Source organism: Gavialis gangeticus, unplaced genomic scaffold, assembly GCF_001723915.1.
Source record: "Gavialis gangeticus isolate Ggan-Ray unplaced genomic scaffold, GavGan_comp1, whole genome shotgun sequence".
NCBI classification, from domain to species: domain Eukaryota; kingdom Metazoa; phylum Chordata; order Crocodylia; family Gavialidae; genus Gavialis; species Gavialis gangeticus.
The window spans coordinates 34,649,100-34,673,965 of record NW_017729000.1 but is presented as its reverse complement, the minus strand read 5'-3'; the positions used below and the strand labels follow the sequence as shown (position 1 = coordinate 34,673,965).

At 39.3% G+C, this 24,866-nt stretch overlaps 1 protein-coding gene across 7 annotated transcripts in view; it reads right to left on the bottom strand.

Moving 5' to 3' along the window:
• TENM2 (teneurin transmembrane protein 2) overlaps nt 1-24,866 on the bottom strand; it is a 1,374,704-nt gene that overhangs the window by 375,071 nt on the left and 974,767 nt on the right. The window lies entirely within an intron of this gene.

Sequence of the window (24,866 nt, the reverse complement as noted above, 5' to 3'; positions counted from 1 at the left end):
CTAACACTAGGCTATTTTCACAGCGGGTAAATAATGGCTCTTTTGTTTTGGCAATAGTTAAAGAGTCATGCAAATGTTTGATAAGTATCCTGTTACAGTATAAATGAGGCAGTCTTTGAGTAACTAATAGGAGATAATACGCTTTTTAGTCCTTTTACAAGACTTAAAGTTTATAACCCCACCAATGCCACTGCCACAGCAAGAAGATTTCACTGTAAACATTTAAAGTGATGTTTTAATCTAAGCATAAAAATGCATTCATTTGTTTCAGTACGCTGCATTTTTGTTTTAATGCTGGTAATTAATATTACTAATCTTCACTAAAAATAAAATAAAAACTAATTGGATAGTAAAGAAACTTTCTCTAGGGTTGCACACAATGATAGCATCAACATGGCTGACTATGAATACCATTTAAGCCTATAATACAACCCCCCCAGTCTGTATTTTTTTGACCAGTGTTAACAGAATATTATTTTCTTTACCCAGTTAGTAAAAATGTAGTCTCCTCTCAAAAATACATGTGCATACATAGAAAAACCTTCCGTGTGAAAAGTCATAGCCCCTGAACTCATTAATGTATTTATATGGCTATCTGTAACATTTCCCTTCTCCTAAAAATATCAGCTAAAATTTATTCTTACCAGGCTGCTGACCATAATCTTTTCAAATGTAATCTTATATCTGTCTTCACTGTGTATTGTCCTTGTATGAAGACTCCAGCACTACTTCATATAAGCAGAGGTTCATGGTATCTTACTTTGTACTGAACATAATTCATTGCCATAGTTTTAGGATTCACCTACTTCACTGCAGAATTTTCCTGCATCAGTGTTTCACTCCCTATTCATGCTCTCCTTGTATTGTATTATTATCCTGCCATTTGTTTCCTCTCCTACCTTTGCCCCTTTGCTCACAGACCTCTCAGATGTGGTGGCTGCCAGTGTTTGCAGCCACAGGTGCTCACAGTTCCTTTCCATGTCTGGTAGGTTTTGCATACGTGTAGCCTGTGTGGTGACACATCACAAATAATGAGAGTGTGCTACCCATATTGCTCCTTTTTCCAGTTGGTGGTGAACTGACTGCTGCCCACCAAATGAGGTACTTTGCCTGAAGAGGATGAAATGTGGGAGTGAGCCATATTGCTGATTACAACGCAAAATATACTGTAAAATACTGTACTGTAAAGTTGAGAGGTCTGGCTCTTGGAAGGTTCTTCTCGAACATTTATTTATCCATCTAAGCTCACTTCATTTCCTACCTGGTGCCTCTTGTGGGCATTGTTTTATGTACATTGTGTTATGTATCCTTTTCCTATGCTACATCAAAACAACAGAATCAAGCTACCTACTACTGTACTTCTAACTTCATCCATCTTAATTGTTAACATAATATAACAATATTGTTATAATATAAAATATGTAGTCATATTTCTGCTGAAAGAATATGGGGTATCATTTAAAATATAACTTTTGATAGTTAGGTCCTATAGTCAAAAGAAAAAAAAAATTAAATCCTGAGTCCTGACATGGACTAGGAAGGCATTAAGCAGCAAAAAGCACTTATCATGTACTTGATAGATTTTAAGAAACCAGTTGATAGCCCCCATTATTATTCACTCTGCCATCTTAAAGAGTTTATGGTATGTCAACAAAATAATTAACTTCATCAAGGCTTTATTTCAAGGTTCAGGTTACACAGTTAAAGTAAATGCAGGCTTGAGCAAATGGTTTAACAGGCATTTGCTTCAAATACGGATGCATCCTCTCTCATCTCCTGCAGGCACCACCATTGATTTCATTATGAAAGCAGTGGAGAAGGGTACAACATAGGCATTGCACAGTTTAACATCAGTGCAGCAGAACATTTAGAACAGCTATTTCATCAGCAAAATCTAAGTCACAGCCCAACCAGCATGCAAATAAGACTGAAAGATCATCTGGCACGCTCAGTAAATGCAGCTACTAATTATGAGACAACAAATCTAAAAAAATCCCCAGTAACTCCCATCTCAAGTATTATGTGAGAAGGTCAAGAAATACAAGAGGAAAGTCAATTTAAAACATTGGCAGTAATATACAAGCCAGTGGGGATATGCAGAAGGAAATGAAGTCAAGAATTGGTGAGGTGGCAGCTGCATTCACTATCTTGCACAAGATCTAGTAATTGAATATATCCAACTTGCAGATCATAGTACAAATCTTTAATTCAAATAGTATTTCCATCTTAACATATGAAAAGGGAGGCTGGAAATCCACCAAATGTATAGACAAACATCTAACGGACTTCAAGGGCTAATGTCTAAGAAAAACACTAGAAATTAATGTACAACAAATGATGAGATTATGGGCATTGACTAGCCCCTTATCTCTGAAGCTGTCCAGAAAAAAAAATTGTGAATCTTTCTAAATCTGATTTCATATCAGAGTGACAGAGGTGGTGCAAACCTGTAAATTAAAATGGGAACAGACAGCAAGGGGAAAAGAAATTAATATGGCTGAATGCCAAGGCTAAAGAGGTTAAACATGTAAAATGCAAAATAGAAAACAGAATGATGAAAAACTGGAATGTGAAATGTGAAGAGCAATTAGCCAAGGATCTGAAAACAAAAAAGGGTTTTTGTGGGTGACATCTTTTAGTGGACCAACTGCATAGTCAGGATAAAGTTAGGCAGGCTTTTTAATGTAAAGCATTCTTTATCAAATGACTTCTTGCATAATTCATCTTGCTTAATTCCTGGACCACCACTACAAAAACAAACAAGTTGTTTAAATGTATCAGAAGCAGGAAGATTGAAAAAGAACTGGTCAGTCTACAGAAGGGAGAAAAGGGAGTGACTAAAATATTGTAATCAAGCTGCTACTTGCTTTGTAGCAGTTCTTGCCAAAAGAGATACTGAGGAGGTAGCCAGGATTTACTCTTTGCTGATAACCATGATAAGTTAAATGGCCAAATATGGATACTTAAAAACAGACAACCCCTTCCCCACCAAAAAACCCTTTAGATACAAGAAAAAAATGCACGTCACAAGGATTTGATAGCTTAAGTCTAAAACATATTGAGTGACTTTAGAATGAAATGTTCATGTAAATAGACAGTTTCTTATTGAAATCAGGTATTGTACCAACTGATAGATGTATTAAATGCAAAATTGATGTTTAAAAATTGGTTTCAAGATAATCTTGTGAAATGTTAGACAAGTGAGGTTTTTCTTCAGTACTGCTAAATTAGTTGAAATGGTAATTACAAGCAGAATGATTAAACACCTTAGATGAACAGTATAGAATAGGGGACAAGTCAACCTGTTTTCTGTAAAGCTAAGTTGTACTTCTTAATCTAAAGAATTTAAAAAATACTCAATGAATTTAAAAATATGTACTAACTAAATATATTTGAACTTTCATAAAGTTTTTCTGAAAGCTCTTGACAGGAGGCTATTAGTGAAGTAGTCATGGTGTGAGAAGAACTGGGGCCTGTACTGTTTAGTATTTTTTCAATGATCTGGGAGAGAACAATGAATGGATATGTGGCAGAACTAGCAGATGATAAACACTTTAGCTGGAGAAACAATACAGAAGACTATTAGGCTCTTCTGAAGAACTTAGCAAATACAGATGAATGGGTAGCAAACTAGCAAGATGGACTGCAGTGTTGACAAATGCTCATTGTAAAGAATCTTTGAAACGTATGTATATCTTACTGGTTCTAAATAAAATCAGCTGCAAAAGCATATCATATACATCACAATAAAAGAAAACAAAATGTTACCTCTGTGCTAGACTTTCTCATTTAAGAGATTACATGTCAAAGGAGTTGTTTCAGTATGCACATCAGTGCAGTGAAAGCCATGCCACACCCTACTTGTGGTATACCTTTCACTTGCACGCGTGCCACAAGTTATGAAATGCTGCAATATTTCTGCAGGCTGTGCATAAGCTGTTTCCATTCCACTGTGTTCTCAGATGTGGTGTTTTGAAAATTTTAAAAATAACTATCTGAAATATTTAGTAATAAAGTTGTTTTGGGCCAACATTAATATTTTATATCTTGAAAGCCACAATTTTTGGTCTGGCTTCTGTTTGTATATCAAGGAGGTGGATAACTAGGATGCATACTAGGATTCCTTCTCCCCATCCTCCCTATTTTGGGCAGGGGAGTATCCTTTGGAAGCTGTTGATACCTGACAAAATTATAGTAATCTCTTCCAAGAAACTGGTATACTACCTTCAGTGTAGTACTAGCACACATACCAGTACAGAAGCATCCTCTTATGATAAGAAAGGACATGTGTTTAAACAACTGACAGATGAATACTGGCAAGGTTCACTAACAGAACTAAACAAAATATAACAGTGCAAAAACACGTCCCAAAAATACCTGTCTTAGTGTTGTAACTGAAACACAGTGATGTGGAATTCTAAAATGCTAAATTCTTCACAATTATCTGCAGGTAAGAGCAAACACATACCAATGTGTTTAGATAGAAATACAAAAGCTATATATGGTTGAAATCATCCATATATTATCATGCATATCATTAGTTAGCACATCTAGTTTTCAATTTCCATCTAATTAAAACTTAATCTCATCATACATTAGTGAACATGAATACAAAGCTGCTGGTCAAGGTGATGCTGCATGCTAAAAACAGAAAAAGGCACCACCTGATCATAAATTAAAGAGGTACAGTGCTGATGTGTTGTTTGTTCAGGCTTGATGAGATTCTAAGAGACAGGCATGTTGTCTGCCTCAGTTAAAGGAGGGAGAGAGGCAGAATCTTACAGTTTACAAAATATCCCATCCTTGAGGCAGTCTCCTTTGGGCTGTGTATAGGCATACTGCTCGGGAGCTTTCAATTCTCCAACAAAGAATTAAAATAAACACGACAAGGGAGGAAAAAAAGGATTTCCCTTTTATTTGTAGACAGTATTGTATTAATTTTTTTTAAAGTAATTTTAACAATAAACAACAATAACAGTAATGCCCATTCCATGAGAGAGAAAAAGGGGAGCAAGACAGACTATTCCTGATAAGGATGTCCACGCAGGAAGAAATATATAAAAATGTATTATGCTGCTGTGATGTTTTATGGAGTCTGAGAAAGTTTCCAGGTTTGCTTACACATACATAGGTGTGACTCTGTCCCTCCTGATATTTTTTTCCTATTTATGTATTAGGCACTTCTTATTCAGTGAGTTATTCAATAATTTCAATATTTGTTTCCACTTATTTGTGACAGTTTGTAGCACAGAAATGTAATTTTCCTCTTGTAAAAGTATCATTTCAAAGTGATTCTTAACAAGCTGGTGACCATCTTGTCCTGCAAAACAGCCAACATTCATTACCAGAGAGATATGTGTGAGAAATCCATTCTCTCTCCGCAAAGTACACTTCACTACAATGCAGCATGTGTTCATCATTGAGAAGCCCAGGGATAATATGGGCATATTTTGTAACAAATGGTGACCTTATGGTGCATGAAATTCACTGCAGGCAAAATTGATAAAAGTGCCACTGAAGCATTTGCAAGCTTACTACTAGCTACCTCTCTCTCTTTCTCTCTCTCTGTGTATGTACACACACACACACACACACACACACACACACACACACACACACACACACACACACACACACACACACACACACGAGGTAGCCCACAGACAGAATCATCCTCATGTACTTTATGTATGTAAGTAGACAGATCATGTATCAGTACCACTCCTGGATCTGTAACCTGTTTTTATTGGCCCTTCTTTATCAGCATATCTAGAAGTGCACCAACCAATTTACTAGATTTTTTACCAAGTATTCTAATGCCTCACTCCCTTTCTAAGGGAGAAGGCATTCTGCTCTCAGAAGGGAACCCCGAGTCTCCTTAGTTCTTAGGAACTGTAGATAAATTTGTCAGCTTACATGGAACTCACTCATTATTAGCAATTTCTTCTGTAGTAGAGTGGTTGTTCTGCAGCACTTAAATCGCTACTTTTAAAGTAGGAGTTTAACAACCAGAATAAAGGAAGGAAAACTGCTATTAGAAAACAAAACAGCCATAACCAGCAACCAACATGCCTAGTGCATATCTCCTCCACCTCCACAGCATTCTGGTGAATGCCACAGTGAAACATGGTGAGCATGCTCCACATATGCTAAACGCTGGAGCACATGCAAGGAGGTGCTTTAAAGCAACACCGGGCACACAACAGTGCTTGGGGTACTTAGTGGCTCATGCTCAAGAGCAACTCTGAGGCAGTTACATTCCATCAGGTGCAGGGTCTGATGCCCAGGGCCGCTGGGCTTAGGTTGTGTAGGCATGCCCACAACTTAGCTTTTTGAAGTACATAAGTTTTTGGATCCAAGCATTCCGTTTCACCCTGGTTAATCATGTGCACTATAGAGTTTTTAGGCAAAATGTATTTTAGAAAAAGCAGTAACAAAAAAAGTGTTTTTCCCCCAAAGACAAATGGATTTGTGAAGCAAAGCATCAACACTGCACTCATGTTTCAATGCTCTTTAGCGCTGCCCATCCCCCCAGTAACAAAAACGGAATAACTCTTCTTTAAAACATAATTTGCTTGCATTCTATGACTTCCTTTCCATTGCCACAATATTCTTCTATGTAAATCAGATTTATATATTCATAGGCACTAGTATTCCATTACTTTTGTCAAAACTGGTCTCGCGCATTCAGTCATCTCTGCATTCTTATAAACTAACTGGAAAAGCAATTAACATTCACCAGCATTTTAGACAGGGGGAGGGGACCCACCATACTGTTGCTAACACAATCCCTGTAGGCGTACGCTAGTGCAAAATGACTGCATCTCTGTGTCGCGGGAGATAAGAGAAGTGACATAGATTAAAACAAATTGTTGATCCATACCAGAGAGAAGCTAGGCAAACAATAGAAGTAAAAGCATAAACGTCAATTTGAGATGATAAAGGATACAATCTAAATGTAATATGAGAGGCCTCCAGACAAATAGCATGAAACAGAAATTACACATTACTGAAGTACCAGAATGTACTAAATAAACAAACATATATACCAACATGTACACACACACATACATGCATATACATATGAAGAAATCCTGATAATAGGGTTGATTGCTCAGGAAGCTAGATTGCAAATTAACCCAATAGTACTGAAATATCTTCAAAACATTTGTCATTTAGACTGTATACAAAAATCTTCTTTTTGCCTTTGGCAATTTTGGCATAATTTTAAATAACCCCCTATTTTCCCATTCTTCTCAATCTCTCCTCCCCGTTTCTACATCAGTGCACTGTAAGTGCCCATAGGTATGAGAGACTGTGATGCCAGTGCATCCTCCTTGACAGGCAAGCCCTGCCAAATGCTGGCTATTTATTCAGTGAAAGACTAAGAACAAGGGCATTGTTGCAAGGTCATTCTAATTTCAGCTTCCAGAATGCCCACTATTGCCTTCCCCTCCCCCTCCCCAGCAGGCCCAAATACTCCACAGCAGTTTGCTTGATGAGTTAAGATCTGGAAACTCGCTTCTAATTAGTCTGGTGTCAATTCTAGTCTTTGCTTTATGGAAACAATATCAAACTGTAGCCCCAGCTGATCTAACAGCTAGCTGATCAGTTAGGGAGTTTATCCAGTGTTTTAAGATCTGTGGGTAGTAAAATACCGTGACAATCACCTTTGGTAACATAACTGATAAATTGCATGTAGTATTATAGATTGAGCCCAAATTTTGGATTGGTTTTCAGTTAGTAAAATCGATATTATACTACCTAGATTGAGAAGGCACAAGAAATCTCACACAGAAGAGCAAAATGATCTTGTCTTCAAAAGAGCTACATATTCATATCCAGTTTCAAAAACATTTCACACCTACCTATGTGCAACAAATATCTCTGTAATAATAAATTGGGAGATATCTTTGTTGACTGAATAATGACAAAACTATCCGTGGGACTGTTTGCACATATATAAGAATTATCATTACTCTGCAGTCTTTTTTCCTAGGCATAATTAGATACACACATACAAATATGTATATATTAAGATGAATATTAGTGTGTACATTTAGGCCTCTGGCAGCTGTTCAACTAAAGACGGCATGGGATCTGATGTCGGATCCCAACAATTGTGCTTCATAGCATGTTACACGTGCATAGCAGAAGGTGAGATTGTGGGATCAGATTCCCATCATGCCACATTGCCGGTGCACAGAATATGTCAACAAAGCTATTCAAGATGCTGCAGATGCCAAAGGCCCACCTTGTCTCTTCTTACACATAGGGAGATTTCTTGCATCACTAACTCTTTAACCCATTCTTTACCCATGTCCCAGCTTTATGGGAAAAACTAAGGCATGCAAGCTTCTAACAACATGAACACAGTTAACACAGCAATATTACAATAAAACTCATAGTCCATCACCATATTACCTATTATTAATGTTACCCCACACTTTCCTTTACAAGATTCTATTTTCAGTTGTTCATAACTTTGACAATCTGTTTGGTCCAAATTTTTGTATGCTACTTCAGGCTGAGCTTTATTTTGGAAAATTCCAGATGAAACGGTTCTGCCACTAGCATCTCCAGGATTAAGGACAGGGACATAGTACAACAGCAAAATACCTTTTGCATCAGAAATGTACTTTTGTCATCCTTCAAAGAAGTGGTACGCTTGTAGTTAGAGTAGGAAACCGGGGGTGCATCTACACATGTCCCTAACTGCACGGTTTTACTAAATGCTAAAGTATGTGCTTTAGTAAGTACTAAATGACTGCACAATAATCACCATTACTGTGCAGTCCCAGAAACACATGGATCATTTCCAACACTACTGCACAGTAGCGCTGGCGTCATGGGTCATGCCCGCTGATGCTACGTCACTGTAGCAAACAAGCTACGTCGCCGTAGCTCATCACTACAACAGCATAGTGTCTTGTGTAGACATGCCCTGGGAGCAGCAGTCATGGGAGGGAAACAAGAAGGTGAAGACCAAGTATAAACAAACAGAAGAGAGACTGAGATTGGATAATAAACTTGAGTGAGATAAGATTGGAACTAGTGAAGCAAGGAGAATGGGACTGAAAAATCAGTTGGGTAGAGGACGAGGAAGGGAGGGAAAGGAGCAGCAGGAGAGAACTGTGATGAGGACCAGGGTGTAGACGAGAAGTGGGACTACATGGGCTATAGAACTGGAATACGGATTTGGGGATGCTGAGTTTGGAGGCAGAGGTAGAGGAGTGAGATTAGGAATGGGGGACATAGGTAGACAAAAGGAATCACTGGATACTAGGGTAGAGACTGACTAAGGAGCAGCTCTTAACTGTGTAGGCTAGGCGGCTGTCTGCTCAATAAGGAAGATTCTGTGGGATCACGCCATTAAACACTGTGTGCACAGGGGACCAAATTCATGTTTCAAGGAAAACTTAATTCTGGCACTTTCCAGTTTCTAGGTGCTTGACTAGGCATACTTAATAGTGATCTTCAATAAAGATTTTTGTGAGTCCATGTCTTATGGTAAATTTTTTTGGGTGAGGAAGTGGGTGCAAAAGTGACAATATTGAACCTTACTGTACAGTTGTATACACTTAATATGAGCTGGTGGCCACTATCACACAATATAAGCCAATAACTGCATTTGAGAGTTATATTCTATTATTTTAAGTAGCGTTAATGCTAACAGGTTTTATGTATATGGACTTATGCGAAAGGAGACTCAACAGAGTTTTATACATGACAGGTGGTATTTTGAGCCTTCTTTGTAGTTTTTTTGAACTTCTTTGTTAGCTGCCAAGTCACTCCAAGTCTGTTTAAATATTATTGTGACAGCACAGGAGGGCTAAGGCAATTTGGCAACTACGGCAAAAGCTTGAAATGCAACAGGATCATTTATCCCTACTGAATGAAAATACATTTACATACTCCACTGCACTTCACCATTGTGGCACAGACTGAGATCAGATTTTTTTTGCTTGTTTTTTATTTTAACTGTGTTGAATTCTAATATTACTTGGCTTTTAAACAATTATTTTCCATGAAAAAATGACCAACGGCTAGAAGGCAGAGGAGATTCCCTCTAAAATAAATGCATAATGTGTGAGAATTGTCTAGTTGTTAACAACTAAGAGTGAGGTGATTCATAAAGTTTTCTGTGTGCTTCTCTCACACACAAGTGGTGAGAAGAAAAAGCTGGATTTTTATTTACATCAGTAAATGATAAACAACAAACGACTGCCTACGTTAAAAAAAACAGTCATGAAACAAGGAAAATCCACTCACATACACTGGAGAGCACAGAACACTAAATGTACTGAACAGTTGGCGTTTCGCTAATGCATGTATATTTTATTTAATACCACAAGACAAAAGTAAGCATCCTGTCCCAAACATCACTTTTTATGCTGGGGATTTATAATGAAAGTGGACAAGCAAGATATGCATTTCACTAGAGGGCACTTAAGTATAACCAAGGCAGCTAAGGAGAAAGGGGGAAAAGATCAATGAAAGCTTGACAATAAGTTAATTTTGGCATACTAGTTTGGCAAATAGTTGGAACATACAGTTCATTAGGAAATCGGTGACAGGAACAAGCTCCGGACTGATAATCTCACTGACCCAGTGCCAAAGGTTTTGTGTGGAACGAAGAGTATAGATGACTGACTCATCGATCTAATCTGAATTTTTTTCATTGTGTCCTTTTGCTCCAACTCACTGAGCAACTTGAAATAAAGTGAAGTTAAAAATCTATCATGAACAAAACATAAATGCGAGCTTTTATTTCACTTTCACTTGTATCAAAAACTCCTACCAGGGTGAAATGCAAAAGGATCACTATATTGCTGCAGCACCTCTGCAGATGCTATATCTTTGGGTACTGATAATCTTAACTAAAAGAATCCTTTTGCAAATACAAGTTGCAAGTGCAGCTCCCAGTCTATTCTGTTGTCAAAAGGCAATTTCAGCATTTCTACCATTTTCTTTTTTAAACAGTTTTAGCACTGAAACAAAGGCATTGGAAATGCTAAGGATTATAAAAGTTTCACTTCGAGACATGCTTATTTGATTAAGGATGTTTCTCCCATAAAGAGAAACATCCTTAATCAGATAATCTCTCAGGCTAGGGACAGAAACCAGTTTAAATGATCAGAAACTGGTTTAAATGTGTAACAGAACAGATATTCAGTGCACATAAACCAGTTTGAAAATGGCTGAAACCACTTTGAGATAAATTGGACTTAACTGATTTGGGTCAAACCAGTTTATGCAATGTCTGTCCCAGACCCCTTGCTGGTTTAAGATAAATCAAACTCCCCCAGCATCCTGGCATGCTCTCTGGGCTGCAAGGGGCTCTCTGCTACACTGCAGGGCTGGCCCCTCCTCTCTGCTCCTTAGCTGTAGCTCCCATAAGACTGTGGGTTGTCCCTCCCCCTCCCCCTCACCACTCCCTACTAAGCAGGAATTCCCTACTGCCCTCTGTACTGCCCTCTGCCTTCAAGAGAGGTGTCTATGTATTAGCTAGCAGACCACATGCTGGCTACAGTCCATGCTGAATCAACAGGCAGAATCAACAAGTAGCTGGTAATGTCCATCTCTTGTTTTCTTAATGGTTGTTCCCTCCTCTACTCCCACTGCCCCTGGGGGTGGGATCTGCCCACCCTATCTGCCCCCTCTGCCCCCAGGGCACCACAGTTCAGTTGGGATCTGCCTACCTTGGCTGCCATTCGTGCCTCCCCTCACTACCTGCTTGGGGCAAGAGGCAGAATACCCCTTCTGCCCCCTCCACCAGATGCCAGAGGGAGGAGGTCCCAGGCACAGAGCAAGCAGTAGTGGCAGTGGTCAGGGCAGACACAGACAGACCCCACTGTGGTCCCTTGGGGGCCAAGGGAAAAATAACTCCGCTTCCTGCTCCCAGCCTAAGGGGCCCTGATGACCAGCACCTGCCCCTGCCCCCACCCATTCACTGGAGCAGCAAGGGGGGAATTGTGAGGGGGGCAGCAACCCCATCATGGTTTCCTGAAGTGTGAGCCCCTTCTTGGCAGGGGAATGCACACCCTGCAGTGCAGCTACCCTCCGGAAAGAGGTTCACAGTCCCCAGACACCATGACAGGAGCTGCTGCCCCCATCAAGGGCCCTGCCCCCTTGCCACTTCAGTGCCTGGATGGGGGCAAAGTTAGAGGCTGGCCAGCAGGGGCCCTTAGGCAGAGGGCAAGGAGAGAGTTTTTTTTTCCTGCTCCCTGCTTCTGCCCCTTCCCTGGGGTAGAAGAGGGCTTATTCCACTGCTTGCCCCAAGCATAAAGCAGGTGGCAGCAGTGATGATGGCCAAGGTGGGCAGACCCTGACTGTGGTCCCCTGGGGGCAGAGGATGTTGAGGGGGAAATAACCCTCCTTCCTGTCTTCTCTGCCTCAGGGGGCCATGGCAGCCAGAGTTTTGCAGTGCCCGGTGGATCCCGGCTCTAGTTCCTGCCAGTGTGACAGGGAGCGGGGAATGTGCCTGCATTTCCTTAGTCAAGAGGGAATGTCGGTGCAGTTGCAAACTGACTAAATCTAGGCAGGTTAGACTAACCTCCAAAGAGGGAATCAATTTAGGCTCTGACTTTTTGAATGCCTGTCCATGATGAGAGGCAAGAGATCCACTTCCTATTTATGGGTCCCTGCAAATTTTTTATTATTTTTTATATGTGGGGGTGGAAGAAAAGGAGACTGAGCATACTCAACGTATTGCATTGGAGAGCCCCAAAACTTCTATATACTACTATATTCTGAATGAAAGGTCAAAAACACAATGGGCAGAATTGCCAAAGAACTCAGCCTCCAGGTTTTCCCAAATGGAAACTGTATGCAATAGAGCTATGTGTATTATTCTGGTTGCTTTAGCGGGCTGCCTAAATTAGAATTTAAACCTTGAAAGTCTAACCCTGATTGTGATTACAGAGGTTATTTTGAAATCTGATCCCAGGCCTCAATCCTCCTCTTAGTACAGTGTTCTGTCCATTAAAACTACTGCCATCAATCAGGTAACTTCTGATATAACCTCATGTAAATAAAAGGAGATTTAACCTTTAGAGAATAGTTCCTTTAGCCAATAATATCGTCTACCTCTTTCATAGCACTTTTTACCTATAGATCCCAAAATACTTAAAGGAAGTATAATCACATAAGAGCAGAATATTTTATTATTTTAAATAAGATTAAATTGTAAACCCTTCAGAAGAGGGAAAATGTCTTCCTCTGCAGCTGTTTTTAGCGCTGATCCTGATTAAGTCCTTGAGTGCTACTGCATGGAACTGTATGTGAATTATTGTTTATCAGTGTTTAAAGTGATGAAAAGAAATGAGAATAAAGGAAAGAACAAAAGCAGTTTAGAAAGAAAAGTTAAAAACATTGCTGGAATGATAACAATGTTTCCAAGGTACTGTGACCCTCTCAGGTCAAGATATATCAAGAGATGTGAAATATTTTAATAATGAGTTCTGGAAAGCCCTGTAAAAGGGAAACAAAGATTATTCAGTTTAGACTTAAAGAATAAAAGAATGAGTAAGCAGCAGCACCCGTCAGAAAGATAAGAGCTACTAGTGAGAGGATGTTAAATGGCTGAAACAGCAGCTGCTCAGAAGCGAATATTTAAAACGTTACTGAAACAATTATGACTATTATGAGCAGATCCACAGCTCGTTACAGTATCCAGATTTGTATAGCTAAATCAAATCCAGAGTCTTTCTATTGACTTCAGTGGGGTTTGCATAAAACCCTCTAGGAAAAAGGGAAAATAGAATAAAGAGGGCTCTACAACTGGGTAAGAATATAACAGAAAATGGCTGCTACTATAGGTACATCTAGGGAATTTAGAGAAACAGTTGTCTAATTTTGACACATCTAAATTAAACATGAATTGCTGAAGAAAATAAATGTTCATTACATTAAAAATTATTATGAAATAAAAGTATATTTAGCCTCCCAGAAATAACTGTGTTTCTATAAAGTAAAACATAAAAAATATAAAAAAGAAAGCTTTAAGAAAAACTAAATACTCTAAAATGAAGTTTACAGAGAACACTTCAAAAGAAGCTTCTGATGCCTAATCATCCTTTCCAGATTTGTAACAAAATGTTCATTTTCATAAATTGCTTTGCCCTCAAGGCATTTAGCAAGAATGTGTGAAAAATCAAGGCATGACAGGTTTCAGTTTTTACAAATGTAAGCATTATTCTAGAGTTTTACTAATTTCTTAGTGGCCTATATAAATTCATACCCTAAACACAGAATTCATTTAGGCCTAAAGAAGGGTTCATTCTGTAGGCCAATGCCTACTTAATATTAGTGCACCAAATGAAAAATTGTTACATACAATATCTTCAGGACTAATACTTTAATCTTATGGTAACTGCAGATCCTCTTATATTTTTCATATAAAACACAAACTCTAATATGTATGACAAAAAAGCCTTTGTACATACACAATTCAGCTGCAGCTTCATCTAAACCCCACTGAAGTCATGATAAAGACTCCCTATTTACTTCATTGGATATTATATGGAATCAAGATTGTACTGATTCTGGCCTCTTTAATTAAGACTACATTAATAATGAAAAGCAGACATTCAAAATATTGCACTTTGATTTAGCTGTACAAATCTCCTATCCACTTTAATGGGAAACACACATTTTAAATAAATAGGAATAAATAACACCATACACTTTCATAAAAATGTCATCAGAGGTTTACAAGATATCTTTACAAGCACTGATTAATGAAGGCACATGACCCCTCTTGTAAGACTGATATTATTGTATAAATTTACTAGATGGTCAAAGTGAAGTAGCAAGAGCTCTACATTTTCAATTGTGATTGCAAATAATGAACAGCAGTTCTTGGATGAGCCACCATTTTTATATGGTGATTTTCACAGATGGTGATCATCTATGGCTACAAATGAAGGCAGTATTCAGCCATTAAAGCTTGGAGCTTATGAAATTCATGGAGATAGTGTCTTACTGTGGGAATCTACAAGGGGAAACTAGCCAGCATATCTATAATGGAATATGTTATCCAGTTAGAACTACACAGGTGCATCCCCACCTGCAGGGGCATGTGTTTGCCATGGCACAAATAGCAGAGGCACAAATTTGTGCTGCTGCTTTTTGTTGCTTCACACAACCCTGCAGTGAGGTTTGCTGTGGGGTAAAATGTGCCAGCTCAGGGTAACTGCCATTTCCTCACTCCTTCTGGCTTCCCATGTACTGGAGGAGCCAGGAGACACCTAAAGCAGTGGAGATGCTCTAGTTAGCAGCCAGAGCATCTTCCTGGAGGACCCAGCCTCCAGTTCCTCCAGCGCACACTCATAGAGTGTGTGCCATGCTGATTTTTTTTGTGGCATTATTTTTTGATACTGGGAGTTCCCAGTGAATGGTTGCACATTAGGGCTGTGCAAAGCTTTGGTTTGACAGAGATTCGGCTGAATTTGGTGGCTGAATCTCTGAAACCAAATCAAATCAGAGGACCCTTTAATCTCTCTGAATCAAATCGGAAAATTTGGAAAGATCTGGAGATTCAGACATAGAAACAGCTTTAAATGTTTTTTCTACATACCTCTAGGTAGCAGGGGCTCGTGAATGCTGCAATGGTGGGGTGCAGGGAGTGTCCCACAGAAGCATGGGGGGCTCCCCAGAGTGCTTGGTAGCAGACCCAGAAGTGGACCAGAAGCACTTCTGGGTCCACCGGGGAGCATGCTGGGGGCCCCCCTGTGCCCTCCCAGCTCAGTGACTGGTGCCTCCTGGGTCTGGGGGGGCACCTAGGGTCCTCTCACAGCTGATCACCAAGCCAGGGAGGCATGGGGTCCCCCCAAGCATGCTCCCCAGTGGACCTGGAAGTACTTCTGGTCCACTTCCGGGTTCACTGCTGAGCACATGGAGGGCCCCCCCTGCACTCCTTTGGGATGCTCCATGTGCCCCAACATTGCAGCGATCATGAGCTGTGCCTGCTACCTCAAGGTATGTAGAAAATACTTTTAAAGCTATGTCTACATCTGAATCACTGATTCTCTGAATCAGCATTGAATCTTCAGATTTGGATTCAGCTGAATTGAATCAGGGATAGTGAGCCAAATCAATGAATCAAATCACTGTCCCTGATTTGGGCTGAATCCGAATCTGAATCAAATAGGGCCCGTTTAGCACACCCCTATTGCACACGCACTGTGTACAGTTTGCGTTGCTTCAAACTGCACATGCATGCTTGTCTGGATGCACCCTACCAGTCAATTCCCTGTGTATACAAACCCATGGTGACTTATTATGTCACATAACAAATCTGTGAAGTACCTGAAATGATCATTCAAAGAGGAGCAAAATGCCTCATTTATTCCAATCAGGGCTGTGTGGATTTTGCAGATGTGAAATTTGGCTTTTCTCCAACATTGTCTGAAACATCAGCATTCTTTCTGCTTATTACTTCTACTACAGCCAGGCAACTATCATTTTATTTTGTGTCCCACCCCCTCCTAGTAGTGCTTGCTTCCTGCTTTCTAGCCTACAAGGAGGAGCTAATCAGGTAATCTGTGATCCCTTTTCTGTTCTGTAGAACTAGGCAACTGCCTATTGGATAATCAGAAGGCTGGACAGATAGACATGAAGGCTGATAAGCCTGGAGAAAAGAACAGCAGAAAAATTCCAGACAGATGAGCTGCTAAAACCAGGAACAGGGTCTGTGCTCCCTTCTTTCACACAGGACAAGAGTAGTTTTGAACTAGGGGGCTTGGGGAAAAATCACAGGAAATGAAGTTTAGAGTAAATCAGAGAGCAAAGGAAAAAACAAAACAAACACCCCCCATGTCCAAAATAATCATTGTTAGAAATAAATTATCAATTATGTCTATCAGTCTGCATATTCAAAAGCAACTTATGTGTATTTACATGCCGACTGTGGGATGGTAATAAAGGGTTAGGTTTGAAAGGTAAAATAGATACACATATTTACTCCATGCCAGGATAGTACTTGTGTTTACAAGTACTATCCTGTGCCAGAGTCTTTTAGTGTACAGCAACACATGTATAAATATTGACAGAGCTGGGTGGGGCACAAGGGTGCTTCGGTGGAGCTTGATCCTCCACCCCCTGAACCACCAGTGAATGTCTATTGGGTGAGGGGGAATTGTTCTAACTCATTACGCTTTCTGTGAAGTGGCAAGAGTTAAAGTGGGGAGCTGCATGTCTGTCAGCATCCTATTTGCCTGTACCTTAGTGCACAGGAACTGATGTCAATTCTGTTAGCAATGTGACATAGGCACCCTGATTCAAGTAAGTGTCTCCCTTCTGGGTGCTCTGGGACCTTGGATAATGGAGGAGCTTAATGTGAAGTCCTGAGTCAGATGGCAAAGCCCTGGAGAAGGGTAGGAGAAAAGACATCCCCAATACCTAGCATTTCCTACTGACTAGCTGTAGATACTTACCTACCAATTGTCTGTTAGGAAGTAACTATGTTTTACTAAGCAATGTATAGGCACCAAACTTTTTGGTTTTGTGATGATTATATGAAAGAAACTTCAAAGCCTATTTGGATTTTGTCCTTGGGAACTTTAAAAAAGTTTGGTTACAATATTATTTAAATCAGGCAGTTATTCCAGTTTTATTCCAGTATGATAATACAGAAATAGATCCAGAGGATATACTCCAGCATTTTTCCCACATAGAAAAACTCCAAGACCCTGCTTATATAATCAGAGAGGATTCAGCAGTGTTCAGTGGCAGGGGCTCTGTCCACACTATAGCACACAGCACTGGAGCTGGACAGCAGGGAAAAGCCGTGGCTGTAGAAGTGCCAGTGGCTGAATCCCAACACCAGCCTACCTTCACGGCAGGTGGTTCATTCTGGCCCACTGCCAGAAAATGTTGCAGACTCCAGTTTAAATCTCTTAATGAACTGGCTACAAAGATCACAGAGAAGATTACTTGAAAGAGGTGGCTCTTAAGATAGGAAGAGCCTCTAGCTATTGATTGCCTTCTAGCATGTCAGACTATAGAAACTGTTAATACAAAGCTGGAGCAACCTCATTTTCACCTACTTAAACTAATCAGGGCCATGTTGTGTGAACTGTCATGCTTCACTTAAAGCTAGCCCCTCTCTGTACAAACAATGGAAAATTTGTGCATGGGATAATTTTCTGAGAGGGAGACATGGTGTGGTGAGAACACATTTGTATCCTATAGGTCTTCTGAATCTTCATTCACTTGACTATTTGGATCACTTCACAATAGGGCTTTTATGTATATTGGCTTTCTGTAGAAATTACTTAAAACAAAGATTAAGTGTTAACTTTGAGCAGTGTGGTGTGCAATTGAGTTTGTTTTTAAAAAATAACCTTACCCATTGCTGCCTCCCAGGAAGTTCTGACAGATTCAGTGGGAAAGCTTGGGACCTGTGCACATTAGAAGCTCTCTCCTGCAGGGTTGGCAGGTGTGGGCTATGTCAAATAAATTTATTACAGTCTGTGCTAATAATGAAAATTACAGAAAAGCTAGATGAAAGTGCTCTACATTCAGCTAATTTGAAGCTACCTTACGAGACAATAACAAGCTTCTAACAGTTTTTCCCTTTTTTAATACACTAATTATGCTTAATGTTCCCTGTCGCATTAGCTTTCATGGTAATTATATTTCAAAACTTTTGCAATTAGGGCGCAGTTAATATTGTGGAATATTGCAATTATTTTTCATTGTGACACCTCTATTGAAAACTGGTGGCACAATGATCACATTGTTCAACTAAATCAGAACTGTAGAAATATGGCAAATGAACCAATTACACATTATTATTTCTAATTACAGATAATGCCCCTTTCCTTGCTTTTGTCCAAAAGAATTTCTCTCACACAGATATCCAGAGTCTTCCTATTTTTAAGAGCTTACCTTAATTATTTTTCCATCTTTGTTCTTTTCATACACATACTATATATAATATAGTATGCATTATTTGCATGTATGTATGTGTATATATATATAAACTCTCTATACTATATACACAACTACCCACTGATATTTAAAGATCTGTCATGAGAACCTCATTTAATTTGTTCCTACTTATGAGAATATTACTCATGGAGAGGCCTTATAAAAATCTCTGTGATGAATACATTACATATGAACAGCAGAGATTCCCTGTGCCTGAAGGAAGGTGATTGCACCTGAAAGCTTGCTAAGAACTGTTTTCCAACTACTCAGTTAATTTAATAAAAGATACCACATCTACTCAAAGAAGCTTGCCTGCCTATACATTACACATGCACTATGAAGTCGTTCTAATACGTCTCCATATTCCCTTGAACTCTATGAGTTATTTTTGGTCTTCAAACAGGTCAGCCTTTCTGCCCAATAAACTCACATGCCCTTGGCTCTCACTACAAGCAACAGGCTCTCTTTTCAGTCATGAAATGCAAATGTTGAAAATAAAAAATTAACAGCCCTGATGCTATGTCTATAAGTGTTTCATATGCTCAGCCATCTGATAAATGGCACTGGCAGAAGCTTCCTAGAAAAGGACCAATATATTTAACTTTTAAAATAAGTTCATCCCTGGGTTTTGAAGAGTATATTTATATTTTAGCCACTTATAAATCTGGTAATTTTTCCAGCAATGACAGGTATGATAGCAAATGCTCTATCACACACACTAGAGGAATCTGGAATCCCTAAACACAGAGCAACTGACCAGGTAATGACGGCAAGATCTAAGAATCTGACTTGGCCTCTACTAATTTTGAGGTTCTTAATTATAAATCATTGCATACAGACTCTTTGGATGGGATTTTCACAAGTACCCAATGCTGACTTACAGCTCGCAATGAAACCAGTGGTTATTCTGTCACTTACTGCAATATGAGCCATGTTAGGCTGACAATGACTGCTTATCAAGGTCCCTTGCTTCATACTTTTTTTCATCATCTCAGTGGGAAGCCTGAGTTTCAGATAGTTCTGAAAAAAAGGTCATTTTGAATTCCTGAGTACAGCTAAAAGTAATAGCTAAATCACATTACCCTCATGACCCAATATTTCCCCCCAAACAGTAGAATAATGTATAGGAAAGAAGTCCTAAAACTGTTCTAGGCAAGACTTCAGTCAGAAAGAGCACTGTTACTGAGCATTAGCAGATCAGCTTCTCGTAAGAGCTCAGCTCCATTTGGGTGGCAGAACAAGAGCCAGATTTTCAAAAGTGCCCAGAAGCACTGGCTTCTTTGGGTAAGGTTTTGTGGACTATCTGTTAGTGAAACAATGGTACAGTTGGGAGAGTTGTTTGACAAGATTTCAGGCATCAAGTGCTCTTCCTCAGAGCCTTAAAGCTTGTCCAACTGTTCATCCAACTATACAGTTGATTCAGTAAAAGATATCACAAACATCCTTGCCTCTCCTACATTTCCCGGACCATGGCTATAACCGCCCTACCACTGACTCCTTTTGAAATTCTGACCACTTACTTTGATGAGTAAGTGGTAGCTGGGCTCTTTTGAAAATCTGATCTTAAGCATAGGTTCTGAGAATCTGAAAATCTACCTCTTATGTAATTACTGTCTCTGTACCCATCTCTCTTTAAACATTTGCTGAGTTGCTGGATTTTTTTTAAATTCATGTGGTTTTATGTTTATTCTCTGAATGATGTTTTAAATTTTATTTCCATTAGTTTAGCATATCTATCCCTTGACAGTATAAAGAATCACTTAAAAAAAGGTAAGCATTGTTTTTCTATTCAGAACCAATGTAATAAATCTAACCTCCCTCTGACTGCATTTAGTTGATGGAAAACACCTTAAACTGTTTTTCAATTCACTTACCATGAATTCTAATAAGGAAAGAGCTTTCCTTTAGAAACTATAGAACCCTAAAGGAACAAACTACAATACCCACATTTTGAAAACTTAACCCTCTGCATCCCTACCTGAAATCTCAATGTTTTCCATCTCCCATTGCAATCTCCATCCATCCAGCGAAAGACAACCCTTCAAAGCCTGTTAATCTCTCCCATTAATTGCATAGCAAATTCCTGAATTAGCAACAGAAGGGTATTCCTCTCACACCGTATTAGAACAGTATTTTTTGTCTCTAGATTATATCCAGTCGCTGCTAGTCTCAGGAACGAGAGACCTGCTTGGAGAATCAAACTGGCTCACCAACTTGGTAGCTCAGAATATTCCTGTTTGGCTCACCCAAAACACACAGTAACTATAAAGGATTTATCTCTTTAACATAAACTTGCTTCTCTCCAATAGACACTATAAATAACTCTCCAAGGAACAGAAAATGGTTCATCCCTTATCAACTAGCAACAGAAGACAAAAGCTTAATGTTTTGTTTTCCCTTTGAGCCTGGCACAGTTACTCATATTGCCATCTCCACTGTGTTCATTCCTCCTTTCCCAGTCACATCTTTTATGTATCTAGTCCAAATATGTTTAGGACCACGGAAGACATCAAGTAATAAAATATTAATATAATTTCTATCTGCCATTGCAGTAACCCTGAAATAATTAAACAACTGTATTACTATTAAGGCAATTAGTGGTTTGGAAACACAGGTCCAATTACTTTCCTCAAAAGAAAAAAACATGGTAAGTGCTACATTGAAGAGGGCTTTTATCAAAAACCCATAATACAGTTTCTGCTGTGTGCTACAAATGAAGACCTATAATTCTGGGGAATAAAGTAACTTTTAAAGAGACCTTAAATATTTTCTCTATTGGTAATTCCCCAATGTGTGTGCTTTGAACACAGTTGCCATTATATATGACAATATTTAAAACAGATTACAAGAGACAAAGTAACTGATTCAGTCTGAAGAGCCAATCATTTACACCAGGGCTGAGGAGGTGTCCAAGGGAGGGGGAAGAATTAAGCATCGCAACAGAGAAAGCAACCTGAAAAGCAGGCTAATGCAGGAGCTGGAATTTGAAGAAAGGGACAGTGAAGCTATTATCGGGTATTTGAGGTGGTGCAAACAGGAAGTGGAGGGATCAGCTGAGATAATTCTGGGTTGTTCAGTGCCATGCAGTCTGTATTGGAGGCAGACGGCGCTTTATAAGGAGCAAGGCCTCCTTGCTGTGTGGCCTTTGGTCCCCCAAATGTGTTTGTTGAAGATGAGCTCTCTCTTTGGCTACTTGGGAAGTTGGAATGCAGTATTTTTCCCTTTGAAGAGGAGAAGTCCCTTTTTCAGGAGCTGAACTGAAAGGTAGTTTCCTGGGGCAGAACCACAAGTAACCAGAGAGGGTCAGGGACCAAATGTCTGGGGTCTCAGAATCAGAAGGAACCAGGGTTTATCTAGAAGCAACATCTGGACTGGCTTTAGCAGGTACTAAATGATGCGCTTCCCTGGAGAAATCTGTAACAAAAGCTGACATGCAATTACTAGAAGGCAGAACTTGTGATACTTATGTCTATCAGAAAACACAAGAAATGGTAGTACAGGTGAAACGTACCTGTATCATCATTATATGACTCTCCAGGTACTGTAGTACTTACGCATTTGAGGAAAAGTCCTAATTGTAAGGAAGCCCCTGGTTTTGTAGATTTAAGTGGAATATTTCAGTTTAAATTGGCATGTTCACTTGTATTTTAATTTGCTTTGTTATGGCATTTTTTCATGAGCATTGTGTGCAATGTTTATACTATAGCATGGCATGGCATTTTGTCTGCCATAAGCCATAAAAATGTGCAATGTTCACTCGATGCAAATTCCTCATGAGCCTATTTGTATGAGATGCTTAGCTCAAGTACAATCTGGCATGCTGTCTATGCAGCAGGAAGAGTTATGATTTTGCTTTAAGCCTGAGACAGTTATGCACTACAGTAGTGAGCACCTTGTACACTTCTGGAATTCTTCCACCACTTAAAATAGTAAGCCTTTTAAAAATTATATTAAATAGGAATATTATATATTTTTCATTTGTCTATCCTTGCTAAGATCAAATATTTCTTTTCCGCTGACATAGCTTTCATCAATATCAAATCTCACAGGCATCTGATGAAAAAAGGCTACAGTAGTAGAGCAAGAATCACGGAGCCAGCAAGCATATAGTTTCATAGTTTCATAGTTGTTACGGGGTGGAAAGGACCTTACAGATCATTGGGTCCAGCCCCCCTGCACTTGGGCAGGAAAGACCACTGGGGTCAGATGACCCCAGCAAGATGAGCGTCAAGACACTTTTTGAAGACGGCCTTCCTTTGGGGGGAGCCTGTTCCAAACCGTCCTTATGTCCAGTCTGAAGCAATCTTCAGTCAGGTTGGGCCCATTATTTGTAGTTCTCCCCTGGGATGCCTTGGTGAATAGTCGTTCCCACAGGCCCTGATGCCCTCCCCTGACATACTTATAGGCTGCCACCAAGTCCCCTCTGAGTCTTCTCTTCTCCAGGCTGAATAGTCCCAAGTCGTTCAGCCTCTCATCATATAACCTGGTCTCCAGGCAGCTAATCATGTGTGCGGCCCTCCTTTGGACTCTCTTGAGCTTCTCCACATCCTCCCTGAAGTGCAGTGCACAAAACTGGACACAGTATTTGCGTTTGATTCAGAATTCAGTCTCCTGCATAATGCTTCTTCCTCTGCACTCTTAAAACTCCTAGCCCTCACTAAGATAGTCTTACATCCCAATCAGCTTACTCATTTATTTACAAATATTTATTTAGGAATACATTTTATTTAAATATACACTTAGTTAGAAAAAGAAAACCTATTCATACATGCAGAGTGCAGAGGATTGCTTTTAAAATATAAATATAAAAATACTTTTTATTATAACAACCTCAGCAACTTAACCATAGTTTCTGGATATACCAGTTTGGGTTACTTTCCTGGTTCTGGAAATTTTCCAAAGCAACTGTTCTCTTCTTGTCTTGCTCTCTCATCCTCTCTTGCATGTATCTAATTTCTATGGTCTCTAGGCCCAATCCTCTCTTCGCATAAGTTCAGCCATGCCAATTCACAGCAGCTGTGCATCTGTCTAGCATCTGGAATCTCAATTCTATTGTAATGGAGCAGTCAACAAATCATTCACCTATAGAGGTGCTTCTTAGTAAGGAAGAATTAGACTGTTCCTTTTTGCTTTATTTAGATTTTAAAACTAATTTATAGGAAGCTGGCTGATAAATCAGCAGTCAGTATCTCTTGACACGAATCCTTGGCAAGAGCATTTTACCAGCATGCCAAGGCTTATATAAAGATCATATGGCAAATAAGTGTAATCTGGCATGGATAACATAAAGCATAAAATCCCTATCTACAATTGCTTTTGCAGTGAAAACTAAATTATAGAGCAGACTTCCTTGCCTTTCTGTTGTTTTGCATTTTCTAATGGCAAAACAAGGAGAGATTCTAGATATGAGAAAGGTACTAAAACCAGCACTACAGATTCAGTTAATGACACAAATGAGATTTAAGAACAAAATGAAAGCATAGAAATAGCCTAGTTACCTGAAGCTTGGCGACTAGGGCAACAAATGAGCTAAACTAAACTGGCTAGATATAGCCAACCAAAAGTCTTTACCCATAGTCCAATAAAACAGATTAATAAAGAACATCTGGGGAAACAAGTAATAAAATATGTTGTTGTCTTTAATTTTCTGAAGCCTGTTAAAACAGAAACCACCTAGAGTTATAGGTCGTATTCTATTTACAAATGATGCATTTGCTATAAAGCTTCCCTTTGTCCTCTTGTAAAAAACACTCATTGGTGCAAACTGGTATAGTGCTTATTATTTTGATTATTTAGCAAAAGATACATAAGAGGATCATATTTTTAAAGAAAAAAAAAGCTTTAGATTTTCAGCAAGTTCCAAACGGAGATGGAAGTATGAAGTATGTACTATATCTTGGACAAATATGCGCATATGTTTGTACGTACAC